This window comes from Sceloporus occidentalis, unplaced genomic scaffold (assembly GCF_023333645.1).
Source record: "Sceloporus occidentalis isolate IW3139 unplaced genomic scaffold, rSceOcc1.0.p SCAF_5, whole genome shotgun sequence".
Classification (NCBI taxonomy): Eukaryota; Metazoa; Chordata; class Lepidosauria; order Squamata; family Phrynosomatidae; genus Sceloporus; species Sceloporus occidentalis.
In genome coordinates this window covers 99,407,671-99,423,005 of record NW_028316985.1, presented here as the reverse complement: position 1 = coordinate 99,423,005, position 15,335 = coordinate 99,407,671, and the positions used below count along the sequence as shown (strand labels likewise).

General features: G+C 40.8%; 1 long non-coding RNA gene across 1 annotated transcript; it reads left to right on the top strand.

Moving 5' to 3' along the window:
- The first annotated feature begins 346 nt into the window (after nucleotides 1–346).
- Nucleotides 347–8,772, top strand: LOC149312557 (uncharacterized). Its single transcript, XR_016281415.1, has 3 exons — nucleotides 347–435; nucleotides 1,020–1,126; nucleotides 8,459–8,772. It is a non-coding gene; the product is annotated as an uncharacterized LOC149312557 (long non-coding RNA).
- Nucleotides 8,773–15,335: the final 6,563 nt, after the last annotated feature.

Below are 15,335 nucleotides of genomic sequence, written 5' to 3'. Positions count from 1 at the left end.
TGAAACAAATATTTTACAACTGTTTAGAGTGGGAGATGTGGGGGTGGGGGGGAAGTGTAGAGGGAATCCAACCCACACTGGGAACAGTGCCTTTGAATGGGATATCCTCTCCTGAACTAACTGGCCCTGTAGGAGTATCCAAAACAAATTGAAGACAAAAATAACTAGAGGATCTGAGAATGGAAAGAAAGGATGGCCAGACTCAGCCACACTCCTATGACCTTCCTTCTCTTGCAGAGCCTGAAGACAAGGATTTTTTTTTCCTCCTGTGTTCGTCCTCCCCCCTCCTGTGATGCTGAGCCAAGAGCTTGCTGGAGAATCTGAGTCACTTGCAAAGGCTGCAGCTGGAGGAACATGAGAACAGACTTCAAGCTGTGGCTGGTGCTGCTGCTACCACCTTTGGAACCGGTGGTGGAAAATGGCAGTTATCAACAGGTGTGGCATATCAGCATGCATTTTAGCCATAGTAAGAGTATTACCATAATCTGTAATGTCTGAAAATTCTGAAAACAAATTTGAATTGTATTTTCAGAATCTTACCATAGTTTGGTTGAACTGTGTTTAAAGAGCTGTGTCTTTTCATTTAAAGACTAAAAGAAGGTACTACAACAAGTTCAGAGTGCAATCATGAGGGACACTCTGTACATACCCAGACTACATACATCATTCCTTTTACGTAATGAAGGTGGGTGCCAACAGAAATTATGTCAAAAGGAGACAACAGAGAAAATGAGGGTGATCTCCTCATGAAAAAAACATGAAAAAGTAAAAGAGAACCGTATGAGTTCCCAGCTCACCTTCTGCTCTGTGCTCTTCCTTGAGTGTGAAAATGGCCTCTGACAGCAGTGTCCTTCCTATTTATCAAGAGGAAATTGTTCTGGTAATGGGTGAAATATGGGGAACCCACCTGCAATTTGGCTGCCCACTCCAGGAAGGGGCTAAATGTCTCAGAAGCAGCATATCTGACTGAGCGCTGGTTTATTGCAAAACCACTGACTCTGGAAATTGAATCCTAACAGACAGAAATCATCGGGATGAACCAGGAGGAGCCTGAAGACTGGCTTTATGTCAAATTTCACCATGAGAGCCCCAGGCTTGGATCAGGCAAACCCCTTGATTGAAAGAGGTAAATTGATCTGAGCAAAACTGAAGTGGGATAGCATCATTACCTGAAGCTCCCTTGGGACATGATATAAGTGGTGCCTAAACCCCCTTGGTGACTTCTTGAGAGCCACACCTAAGGAGGAGACCCCAAGTTTGTTGAATGGAGGTACATTTCTCTATAATTAGTACTTTTCCTAAATCAGTTAATTTCTCTTCTATGCCATGTAGTTTTATTTCAGCCTTAATTTTTTTCTTTCAGTTGTTTGTACAGCAAGCAGTGACAGTTTAATTCCCTCACTGTTTAATTCTTCTTGCCTCTTGATCTTGTATGAGTCTCCCTGAAAAGTCAACAAGTCACAATGTCAACAAGTCAAATGTCATCCATAACATTTTCCTTCTTGTAGAATGTTTCATGTGATGATATCCATGTTGGGGTCTTTGGAGAATATCTTAATTTGTATGTTTTCCATACCTTCAGGAATGTTTTCATCATAAATGGTTATTAAAACATTTATTGACTGATCTATTACTGAACCATAAATAAACATGCCAGCCAAACCTCAATTCTTCTCTCTCTAAATATTAACAAACAATTATTTTTTCACATCTTCCACTTTTTCAGCCACATTAAACAGCATGTGTGGTAAACCTTTTTCTTTGGAGGTTTTTAACACAGAATGGATGGCGATCTGCAGGAGGAGGTGCTTTGATTGTGAGTTCCTACATGACAGGGGTTAGACAGGATAGCACTTGTGGTCTCTTCCAACTCTATGATTCTATGATTCTATGATTTGATTGTATGAAAGTTTTAGATATGAGAATCCTAAACTGCCTCTGTCTGTAGCATTTTGCAAGACTTTTAATTTTGCTCTTGGCTTCTTCCTGACCCATATAAAATTACATATATCACTTTGCCAATTTTTTTTCCTGTTATGAATTATTGGTATTGTTTGGAACAAATATAATGGTTGGTTACAACATTCATTTTGATTGCAGCTATTTTACCCAACATAGTTTTAGACTACTCCAGTTATTAAGATCCTTTTTAATTTTCATCCAAACTTTTTCACAGTTATTCTTGAATAGATCTGAATTATTTTTAGTAATGATTATTCCTAAATATTTTGTTGTTTTACTTAAGTTTAATCTTGTCCAATCTTGAAATTTTTTATCTTCTGATTTTGTCATGTTTTTAGTGATGATTGTCATTTTGTCCTTGTTTAATTTAAGGCCTGAAACTTCCCAAAAAGTGAAAATAGTTTCATTTGATTTTTGTATACTTTCCAAAAGATCTTCCAAGGATATCACTAGATCATCAGCAAATGCCCTGGCATTAAAGTAATGCTTTCTTGCTTTTATTCTTCTTACACTTTTTCCATCTCACATTTTTTTGAATAAGTAATTCAATCACAATTCAATCTCTGTCTTGTGTTAGCATTTTGCCATCTTCTCCATGAAGTGGCCCTATCATTTCCTTCTTCTTCCTTTTGCTGTGGACATTTCCAAAAAAGCCATTTTTATTGTTTTTAACCTCTCTAGCAAGCCTGAGTTCATTCTGTGCTTTAATTTTTCTGACTTTACCCCTACACGTGCTTGCTATTTGTTTCAATTCCTCTTTGGTGATTTCCCCATTTTTCCATTTCTTATACCTGCTCTGTTTAAAAGTTAGCTCAGTTGAAAGTTCCTTAGTCATCCGTCCTGGTTTCTTGAGACACCTCCCATTTTTCTTCCTCATTGGAACTGTTTGAAATTGTGCCTTCAGTATCTCCCTTTTGAGAAAGTCCCATCCGTCTTGAACTCCCTTATCTTTTAGTATTCCTGACCATGGGATCACCCCCAGTATTTCTCGGTTTACTAAAATCCGCTCTCCTAAAGTCTAGAATGCATGTCTGACTATCCCTGGCTTCTCCTTTCCATTGTATAACAAACTCCAGGAGAACATGGTCACTTCCACCTAAGGATCCCACCCCTTGCACTCCATTAACTAGGTCATTGCTGTTGGTTAGGATCAGATCCAAAATATCTGATCCCCTTGTTGCCTCTTCCACCTTTTGGACAATGAAACTGTCTCCAAGGCATGTGAGGAATTTGCTAGACCTTGAGGATTTGGCTGAGTTTGAATTCCAGCAAATATCAGGATAGTTGAAGTTACCCAACACTACTACATCTCTCCTTTCTGAGTGTGTGGTCATCTGTTCTAGAAAGGCATCATCCAATTCCTCAGTCTGACCTGGGGGTCTGTAGTAGACTCCCACAATAACATCCTTGCTGTTTCCCTCCCCTTTAATTTTTATCCAGATGCTCTCCACCTGGCTTCCAGGATGGATGTCCTGGATCTCTTCAATGGTGTAAAAGTCCCTGACGTATAAGGCTATTCCTCCTCCTTTCCTGTTTGGCCTATTTCTCTTGAAAAGGTTAAATCCTTCTATTTCTACATTCCAATCATGAGACTCATCCCACCAGGTTTCAGTGAGGCCAATTATATCATATTTGCTTTGTTGTACTAGGAGTTCAAGTTCATCTTGCTTATTTCCCATACTCTGTGCATTAGTGTAGATACATATTTAAGATCATGTGTTCTCTTTACTTGCTACCTGTGCAAACATTTTTCTCTCCCACTGTTGGGTCCTTGCACTGTTTGTCTTGTTTGCTCTATGACAGTTTGGCTATTTTCTCCATCCCTCCTGTCTCCCTCCCCTGCATAACTCAGTTTAAAGCCCTCCTGATCAAATTCTTGAGACTATTAGCAAAAACATTTCTGCCAACTGGTGTGAGATGCAACCCATCCCTTGCCAGAAGTCCCTCCTCATGGGACCACAGCCCATGATCCAAGAATCCAAACCGTTCTTGGCGGCACCATCTACGCAGCCAGTTATTTACATCCACTATTTTCTTCTCCCTTCCTGGACCATGCACTTCAACTGGGAGAAGAGATGAGATAACAACCTGTGCATCCACCTCTTTCAACTTCCTACCCAAAGCCTCATAATCCCTTATGATATTCTGAAGGCTGTGCCTTGCAGTATTATTGGTTCCCACATGAACCACAAGAAAAAGGAATAATGGTCAGTGGGCTTGACAAGTCTTGTCAGCCTCTCGGTCACATCACGGATCTTTGCCCCAGGGAGACAACACACCTCCCGAGACATCTTGTCAGGCCTGCAAACCACTGGTTCAGTGCCTCTCAGCAAGGAGTCCCCCATGACCACCACACGCCTCTCTGAGGCTTAGCAGTGGTTGTTCCCTTTGGTGGTACTCCCAGGGTGCCCTGCTCTGTCCCTGAAGTCTGTCCCTGCTGCTCTTCCTTATCATCTCTGATAACAGACCGAGATTCAAATTCATTCTGTAGCTGCAATCTCCCAGAACGTTCCCTGGTTTTCCTAGTTCTGTGTGTGATTTTCCTCCAACCATCTACTTTTGTAGTATGTGGAGTGACCTCTTCCTCCCCAGCTACCTCCTCTGTGTGTTTCCTGTTCAGGACCATCTGGTCCTTTCTGGTCAGGAAACCTCTTGCTCCCTATGATGCTAAAATGTAGCTACCTGGGCCTCCAGCTGCTGTACTTTCACTTCTAAGAGGGCCACCAACTTGCACTTAGTGCAGGTGAAGTTCCCCACATCTCTAGGCAAGAATACAAACATCCCACAAGTGTTGCAGGTGACTGCAGCAGGGCCTTCAGTATCCATACTGAAAAGTCTTAAGGAGGCACTGAACAAGACTGTGGGCTTCCCCTGCTAAACACCAGTGTAAAGAACCCCTGTGGGCTTCTGTTAAAGAGCTCAAATTATGTACAGCACTCCTGGCTACTAGCTAGTTCAGAGGCAAGTCTCTGATGCACGTCTTCTGAGCAAAGTTCCTACAAGCCCCTTAAGGAAAAAAGGGAAAAGAAAATGTGGAAAAATAAAGGAGCCCCCCCCCCCCCTCCAACAATGTTCTCAGGTCAGCTTTTCCTCTGTTCTGCAAAACCTCCTTGACTATACAAGAAAAATTAAATGGCGCGTGCCTCTCCCAGCCTGCTGTCATAGACCAGCACAGGTAAAAAGGGGATGCAGAATAAAGGAAGTTAAAATAATATTTTAAAATCAAGTGTGCCAGGGCAAGATTGGTACTAGCCTACTGTGGAGGTCATTGCCTGATGGATTTTTATTGCAACTGCACAGAATCTGGCACTGTTATCTTATATCAGGGTTAGGGTCCAAAAATAACAAAGTATAAAATTTATTGGTGTATCCTTGATGTTTATACAGTAGAGGTCATTTCATTCTCCTTATTTCCTCCATTTTTGCAGGCTGGTCTGATCCTCTACTTGGTGCTTTATTAGATGGTCTTCTTTGAGCTTTTACTGAGGTTTGAGTGTTTTGTTTTTCTGGTTATCATCGATTGCAATTTAATTGAAGTCTTCCTAACTTCATATTTCTTCTCACTCTCCTATTTTATCATCACTCCTCTCTCCCTGTGAGACTCTCAAATAATTTTTATTATTTCTTTTAATGTCCACTAGGTGTTTCTATTTCATCAGTGATAGCAAAATTATATATATATATATATATATATATATATATATATATATACACACACACACACACACACACTAAGATATAATAGCAATATGTTAAAAGTATGAAATAATTTCTTCAGTTCAAATGTTGTTTTAAACTAAATGTAACTTTAACTTTTAACTAAATCTCTAACGTACAAATTTCTAAAAATAAGTTCTATCTTATTTTTCTAAAATCTGTCTATTACACAATTAAATTAATATTTTACTAATAAAATTAGGATGTTTTCTACCTAGATGAATTCTTCCAGTTACTCATATTAAATTCTTCTATTTATCTGTTTCATTAATATTCACCAAATATCAAAAATGTAATTTTAAAAAAATGGAGGGAAAGATTGAATACAAGGATAAAAGGAAAATATGTTTAAATATACAAATGTGATTAATTATTTAGATGCACAGATCCAAATAAGTTAGCTCTAGAACTCTCTAATATATGTGCTATATAATTAGTGCATTGTAATAAATATTATACTCTAATATTTAATACTTCAATAGTGTCACATTAAAGCCTGTACTTATGCTTCTGGTTTCTGATCTGAAAAGTTACAATTGATTGACTGGTTTAACAAAGTCAAGTTAATGAGTTTAATATATATTCACACAACAAAATATTTGTAGAAATATTTGCCTTGTCAGTCTATATTCCTTCTGCCTCCATTTCTAGCCTTGAATTCAAGCTAGACAATCAGCTACACTCCCTTCATCTTATGAAACGAAATGCAAATGTATAAATATACGCTGTTATATTCTTATTTTAAATTAACTTCCAAATGTATTTTTTAAATTCTAATTTAAAGTCCTAATTGTAGATTTTTGTCCATTGTCTTCTACCTGTTATACTTTCACACAGTCCTCAGTTCATCTTCATCAACTTGCCACATTCTACACAGTCTTTCTCCATATAACACACCTCCTTCTCCATGCTGCATCCCTATGTCTAAATTTTGTCTTGAAATCTTGCCATTTTGTCATCTAGTCAGTCTGAATTTCCTTTTACTGTTCAAGATTCCAAGGTTCAAAATTTCAAAGTCCTGTGTCAGTCAGCACTTCCATAGGCATGAAATTCCTTTGGTTCTGCTCACCAGGGGCCAAAAAATGAATCACACTTAACTTACCTCCTTTTCTCACTAAACTTCTATTTTTTATTTTTATTTTTTTTGCTTCTCTGATTTTAGCTTCTTTGTATCTTTCAGGTTCTTTCTCTTAATTTCTTGCAATTTATTAACTTTCGCTGTCTCTTTCTCTCCAAACTTCCAAAATTCCAAAGCACAGAGCGTCTTCTACTTTTATTTATTTGGGTTGGGAGGTGCATCTCTGTTTTACCAGCATGACTGCCAATTCCACAAAGATCAAAGACTGTTATAAAAGCAGGAACATGATGAACAGAGGACTTCCCCAACAAGTGAGCTCACTTACGATCTTTTTTCTTTTGATGTCTGTAGAACCCCTGATTGATGACAGTATTTCAACCAAGCTGTCTGCTAGGTTAAAAAGAGTTGGTGGCATCATTCATGCCAGTTCTTCTGGCTGCAGGTACACAGCAGAAAACTCTTCAGATCCCCTCTGTTTCACCCCCTTTCTGTCTTCTTTAGAAAACAGAAAGCTAGAAAGAGGACTGGATCTTTGATGGCTTCTTCAATTCTCATGTTCTAGAGGGAATTTTGAGCCAAAGGTTGGTTAATCCTGGCTCATTACCATGCTGTGTGAAAGTTTCCAGCAAACATTGGGAATCCCTCTTCATGACACCATAACCAGGTCTGGAAGTCACTCCACTTTTGAGCCACTACTTCTGGAAGTTCTCTGGCTGACTTAAGGTTGCCTGAATCAAAGGCTATCCAGGGACCTACTGCCAGAACACAGAAACTGCTGGAAAACCCCTCCTACATGAATCTGGCTGCTTCCTTGTTGAGGTAGAAATTCAATACAGTAAGCAAGGCACTCAGCTGGATTGGCATGAGTGCCAACCCAGAGCAGACATGGTGGCAGATCTCATTACTTGGCCTGACTAGTGATTTTTCCACCCTAGTCCCCCCTTCCCTTTTTTCTGCTGGGGGAAATGAGGGGGTGTCCCCCCTGAAAGAACTGCTGTGAATGAGTGCAACAGAGTGAGTGCAAGACAGTTTGGGGTAGGGATCCAGGCACGACTCACAGCTGTCTTCAAATGTATACCTGGCTCATTGGCATTTCCCTTGATTATATTCCCAACATACAAGGTCCCTGGCCCCCTTTCCTCATGCCCATCAAAATGGCTTTGGGCTGTCCCCCTTTCCCTTGACATGTGGACTGAAAAACACTAGCCAAAGCTGTGCCCTGTTGCTCTGGGAAGCCTGCTTCCTGAAGGCTATATCATAATCAATAGTTGCCAAGTACCTGGCCAAAGTGAGTGCTTATAAGACATTGGCCAGGTGATTGCACATCCATTCTGCTGCCACCCCATACCACGCTTCTGTCAACCTTTTGGCATGTGCCTGAAGCCGCTGCAGCTTGCTAGTTACTTGCTTCCACTTGCCACTCTGCTGCTCAGAGCTGTTCCTCCTAGGGCTTAGAAAGAACTGGCCTAGTCAGGCACCTCACTCTGGGCAGCCAGTGAGGAAAAAGCAGGCTGTTTGCACATCATTGGCTGCCTGATATTGCCAGAACTAGCCTTCCCAGGGACTGCAGGGCCTCCTGGGAAGAAGAAGCTTTAGCCAGCGGCTTCGCTCCTTGTGCTGGACCTCAATTTTGGCTGCGGGTAAGTCCCCGCAGTCTGATTTTTAATGTTGACTTTCCTGACTTTTGAACACACTCTATAGGCCTGTGACCTCACTGGAATGGAGACATATTGGATTGCAAAAGAAGGGTTCCTGTTGAGATGCAAATGGACTTTAAATTTTCTGGCATTTGAAAATCTCCTTGTTGCCATATGGCCAGAAAGAGGAGGAGCCTGCCTGCAAAAGATATCCTCCCCAGCATACCATCTTTACTAAGGACTGAAACAACATGCAGGTATCTGACTAACATCTCCAGTTATGTTTTTCTTCTTCTCTTGTTTGGTTTGTAACATCTTGACTGAGGAAGAAGCCCATGGAGCTTCGAAAGCTTGCAACAAATATATTGTGCATTTTGATTGGCTAATAAAGGTATCACTGATGGATTTTTGTTTGTATTTGATAATTCAGCCAACACAGCTACCCCTGAACGCTTTGTATGTATATGTGCACAGAAAGAAGAGCGCACTTCATTGCTAGACATGGATTTAAGCAATGGAGGTTACCTTCTTCTTCCTGCTTACCACCGAAGGCCACATTCTGCTGCCTTGAGGTGTGGTGGGTCTCCTTCTCTAGAGGCTGGATGGCCATCTGTCAGGGGTGCTTTGATTGTGTATTCTTGCATAGTTGGACTGGATTGCCCTTGGGGTCTCTTCCAATTCTATGATTAGAGGTAACCTTCTGGCCTACATCACCCTTGGCAAAACCTGTACCACCCTCTAGGCTACCCCCTCCCCCCGTTTCCACCATGAGCAATTGACACACGTTACTAAAAACTGGATTTTCCACTCAAATGCAGAATTAAAAAATAGTTTTTGGAAACTGTGTTTAAACCCCCAGACAGAAAAAATAAATAAATCTGTGTTCACTACAAAAACAAAGTGAAGATGTGTGTTTCAACAGAACTGGAATCGAATTAAGGTCAAATTATTTGGCTGGTATGGACCTAGCCTTCCTCTCTCTGATGCCTTCTCTTCCTGTCCTCTGCAGTTTAGAGTGACGCCTAGTGTTTACTCTCTGAAAATGATCCAGTTTCCTATCAGTACAGCTAAATAGGAATCTTTTGGCAGTACATTTTTGTTCTGAGTTAGATAGAAAAGCCCATTGTACAAATGCTTCCCTAGCTAGGTGTTCCTTTACTACTACTTCACTTATTCTAGGCATCAGTCGTCTTACTACATCTTTGTTCTGTTTTTTATTTGTTCTGCTTTTACCAGTTAGAGCACTGTTTCCCTTTTGGAAGAAGACTAAGGCAAAAATGGTATCAAATAGGTCAACCTTCACTCTGTCCCCTGTTGGCATTTCACCATCTTCTCTATGTAGTGGCCCTATCATTTCCATGTTCTTCCTCTTGCTTCAGAGTAAAAAAAGTCTCTCTCTTTTTTTAACCTCAGAGTTAATTCAGTTCATTTAATACATTCTGAGGTTTAGCTTCTCTAACATTCCCCTTGCAAGTACTGGCTATATGTATGTATTCCTCTTTGATAGTTTTCCCTCTTCTTCCATTTCTTATACATGCCTCCTTTAAATCTATGCTCATTTGAAAGTTTTTTGCACATACACCCAGGTTTCATTAGGAAATCTCCCACTTTTCTTCCTTCTTCAAATAGTTTGCAACTGTGCCTTCAATACCTCACCTTTAAGAAACTACCATGTACTGTACTATGAATTCCATTCCCTTTGAGCATTTCTGATCATAGGATTGGACCTAGAATTACCCTAAGCTTTCTAAAATTAGCTTTCTTGAAGTGCCAGATTGTTACTGTTTACATTTAGGCCACTGTAAAACTATTTTGTGCCACCACAGTATCAACTATAATCAGTGATGGCGAACCTTTTAAAGCCCGAGTGCCCAAACTTCAACCCAAAACCCACTTCTTTATCGCAAAGTGCCAGCACAGCAATTTGAATACCTGAATACTGAGGTTTTAGTTATATTACCATCTTTTTTCTTAAAAGAAAAACACAATACAAACAACTTTTATTGAAAAGTAAAAGCTTGCACTTTACATGCTTTTGAACAATTAATGAACAATTAATGGAAGGGGAAAAGAGTAATTGGAGAACAGGAGAGCCACAACAAACTGGAGCAATGGTGGGCGTGCCAACAGAAATGGCTCCAAGTGCCCCTTCTGGCATGCATGCCATAGGTTCGCCACCACTGAACTATATACTTCATGCATCTGAGGAAGTAGACCAGGTCTATGAAAGTTTATACCACAAAGTCTTTCACACAGTAAGTCTCAAAGGTCTTACAAGATCCCTTTGCACACTAGTATCATGTCACATGGTAACAATTTCCGTTAAATCCATTTTAATTCCAGGTTGTAACCTTGACAACCTGGCATGTGTTTTGTAACTACTTATACACAGCACTATGTACAGTATCCACAAATTTTTATCCATGGATTCAAGCCATCAATGGCTTGAAAATATTCAAAAATATATAAATTGCAAAAACCAAACCTTGATTTTGCCATTTTACATAAGGGACACTTGTATTTAATGACATCATCTGGCCTCAGAGGGAGAGAAAGGGAGGCCAACTTCATCGGGCCTGGCTTAAAGTAAGAAAAAGAGCCTTCCCTCCAGTCCATCTTCCATGATCCAGGCTTCGGAGTGAGACATAACTTTTTTTTTGCAGCTGCTGCTTTACCTCTCCCTCAAGCTGCTTTTCTGTGCCACCCGGCCCCAAGCAACCCCAGAGGTTTCGCATGTGCATTTGTGCATATAACATAGAGACAGGAAAATTACCTATGGCGGCATCGACACATCAGAAATAACTCAGTTTGACACCGCTTTAACTGTTCTGGTTGAATGCCATGGAATTCTGGGAACTGGAGTTTGTTGTGGCCCCAGACCAGAGTGGAGTTATACATTTAGGCTGCATCTGCACTGCAGAAATAATGCAGTTTGACACCACTTTAACTGCCCTGGCTTAATGCTGTGAGAGTGCCACAACAAATTACAAGTTCCAGGATTCCATAGCATTGAGCCAGGGCAGTTAAAGAGGTGTCAAACTGGGCTGTTTCTACCATGTGGATGCAGCCTATTTCTCGACAAGAGGGAAAGCAGCTTAAGCTATTTTTGTTTTGGAATATCACAGTTGGAATTCCATCCACACCCCTCCAAATTGTAGCTGTAGAATATTTATCCTTAAAACAGGAATCCAACCAGATATTATTCTAGCGAGAGATTCAAAACACAAATTAAAATGCAGGGTCAAACATGAGTGTAGGTGTAAGGCAAATGCAGTTTTCTTGATGTTAATGATGCTGTATCCCGCTCTCACCTCAGTTGCACCTGGTTCATGTTTGTTCCCTTTCCTCACCCCTCAGCCTGCAGAATAACAGGTGCACCCATCAACCAGGGTGGAGAAAACAGGTGTGGTGTTCCTTCTTGCCCCGTTTCTCTTCATCAAAACAAAAACAAGCCTAAAGGAATTTTAAACTTGCTGGTTTTGTTCTGTTAATACATACCAACTGCAGACTGGTTTTTCCTGATTATTTTTAAGGTGTGGAAGGAAGGGTGATAGTGATGGGATATTAGAAGATAGAAAATGAAGTATAAAGAAGTTTTGCATCACTAACCAAAGAGAACCCAAGCAAGTCAAAAGAGAAAATGAGCATGATTATTATCATCATTAACAAAACTCATTATAGGGATATAATTCTCGTCTAATTGTAGTAGATGTGACAATATATATTTGTTGTACATATTTAAAGGTGTGGAGAAGAAGAGCTTGTCTAGGTGTCCTTAACCAGGTGAAGCATCAGAGCTGCAAATGGTCTTTGAGATGTCCCAACCCCATACTTGCAGCAGAACAGTGAGGGATCTAGGGCCTAGGTCTTTCCCCATTCTGTGGATTTTAGCAATTTGCTGTCTAATGTAGCAGTGCCACTTTTTAATGCCAGCCACGATAAAAAAATAAATAAATCTATGAATGCTGGGTGAATGAACAGTGTGGGGATGGGGTGGGTTGGCCTAAGAAATGTTGCTGCTAAAGGGAAAATACAAGGTGCACCCCTCCCCTCATGACAGGAGGCAGTTCAGAGCATTCTGGTCAGAATGTGTGACATAAAGTGCTCTGTCCTCCAATAGTGAGAAACACTTGATGTGCTCAGGAAAAAGTGGGCCACCTTGGGTCAACTTTCTGGGAAAAAAATGAAATAAAATAACTAACTAATGCCCCATACAGACAGGCCAAAATAAAGTTCCTTCAAGTCACTTTGGAGGTATGCAGTTTAAATGATGCATGTGTCCTAAGAGTCCGGAAACCGCGCCAAAGCCACAATCCAGTGCTAAGGATGGGAGCGCAGCTTTGGCGCAGCTTCTGGACTCTTTGAGCTCATTCCCACTCGCTTATATACCGGTTTACAAAGCAAATCCAGGGTGTATCGTTCTCACTCAATCCTGAATTAACTCTAGAACAGTTCTAGATTTACCCTCTATCGTTCCCACAGCGATTCGAATTTGATTCGAATCCAAACATTTAAACCGGATCAGAAGCCTATAAACCGGCGCAAAAAATAGGTTTTACCCCGGGTTATCTCTTGTGCCGATATAAGAATCGCTGTATTTAAATGGGAACGTTTCGGCATAAGATTCGAGTTCCACAGGATGGGAGGAGCGGAGCGCGATGGGCTGGCTCGGGGGAGTCGCCCTTTCTTTGTCCCCATCCATTGTCGCCGCCGCCATCTTTCCCTCCCTTGCCCCTTTGTCCGCGGAGATACAATCAGCACTAATAACAAAAGTAAGAGAGACCAGAAATTACAGGACTCTTAAGAGCTTAGGCGCTTAGACTCTTAAGAGCTTAAGCGCCTCCTCATTGGCGCTTTTAAAAAAAACTCAAAATTTAATACAAATTAAAAATGTCCCCGTTGTGGGAACGCAGGTACAGGCTACATCGATGCAAGTTACTCCGAAGTATTGTGACGTCATGATGACGTCGCTTTGATTGACATGACATTCATAGCCGAAACGAGTGAATGTGAACGAAAAAGTAACAAAACTGGTTTAAATATACATCGATTCATCCATATGAATGTGTCAATTACAGCGAAACAAAATAAAACGTTACGTAAATGGAAACAATACAAATAAAGCGATTTGAAAAGTGGGATAACACTCGCTGTATTTTGAGTCGTTTTAAAACAAATCGCTGTATTTAAAATCGTTTTAAATCGCAAGTGGAAACACCCCCTTAGGATGCATGCATCATTTAGACAGCATATCTCCAAAGTGACCCGAAGTAGCTTTATTTTGGCCTGTCTGTATAAGTCTCAGAGGGAATAGAAATTCCAAAACCATATTGTGGAAACACCTTTATTAGATCAAGCAAAATGACACTAAAAATCTGTGTCAGATCTGTTCCTTTGTCAGGCAAAGATGTCACAAAAGCAGGCAAGCAAGGGGAAAGGAAGGAAGGAAGGAAGGAAGGAAGGAAGGAAGGAAGGACAAGGGACTTGATAGGCCTTCAAAACCTGCACAAGGTTTTTGTTTCTTTTTTGTTAGCCTAATAAAACCAGAATATAGGTTTTTGATTTTTATTTATTTATTTGCTATTTTTATGGCTTGAAGAACAAGTGAATATGATTGAACACAAGTAAGGTCTCATTGTTGGTTGACTTAGTACAGTGGGGCCTCCGCATACGCGGACTTTTTATAAGCGGCTTTGAGCGTACGCGCTCAAGCCACTGGGCGCGCACGGGGCGAAAGGGGCGGCGCGTCCCATTCAGTTGAATGGGCGTGTGCGCCCGTTGCGCCCCGTGCGTGCCCGTTGCACCCTGCACACCTCCGCGCTGCCGTGCACGAGCCCCATTGTTTACAATGGGGCTCTAGCATAGGCGGAAATTGCCATACGCTGCGGGATCCGGAATGGATCCCTCGCGTATGGCGAGGTTCCACTGTAGTTAGAATGGTGACAAAGAGGAAACATTTCTCTGTCACCATTGTGTTCTCAGAAAATTGTTCAGTGCAGTCTTTTTAAGTATCTAAGGGCTTGCTTCCACTAGGCTCTGTGGGTGATATATTAGAACCGTATCTCTCTGATATATTGGAATCTCTACTATCTATTGAGACAAGTCTGCAGGACATTTTGAGGATAAAATCACTTGCAACTTTGACACAACTGTTGAAGCAGTTTCCATGGAGACATCTGTCCCAGTTCTATATTATCATTTCAGGCATTGTAGTTTGAGTGCACAAGCAAGTTTCTTAGAAGGGCTTAGATAACTAATGTTGTTGTGTGCCTTCAGGTTGTTTCCGACTTTGGCAACTCCATTATACAATTTTCTTGGCAAGATTTATTCAGAGGGGATTTGCCATTGCCTTCCTCTGGAAAATTGTTTCAGATAGCTTACAGCTTCAAAAATACATCTCTCTTTCATAGACAAGATGCCTTTAGTCAGTAGTGGCTGTCTAACCCATACTTTCCTTTGATGACACAGATGATCTGGGCCCATTTCTATCCAGCCTCAGGTCTGGCTTTGGTATTAAAACAGCATTGATTACCTGATTTGTAAGGTCAAAAGGGGACTTCAACCCTTTTGATTTTGCTTGACCTTGCAAAATCAAAAATATCAAAAATGGTATGTTTCTGAAACAAGGAAAACAATGATACAATGGACTCCCTCTTGCTGCATGATCAGTTCTAGAAAGCCGAGTTAAGGAATCTCTGCTTCACCTATGGAGGATAATGGGGTTCTATTCTAATCTATGTACTTTTTAATATCTATATGAAACCACTAGATGAAATAATTCAGGAATATACAGTTAAATGCACTTAGTATACTGATGACATTCAGATCTATTTTTCATGTCATCTGAGTCAAGTAAGGCTGTAGAAATGCTGAAGCATAGCCAGGATTCACTAATGGGTTGGATAAGGGCCAGAGAATTGAATCTAAATCTTGAAAAGAGA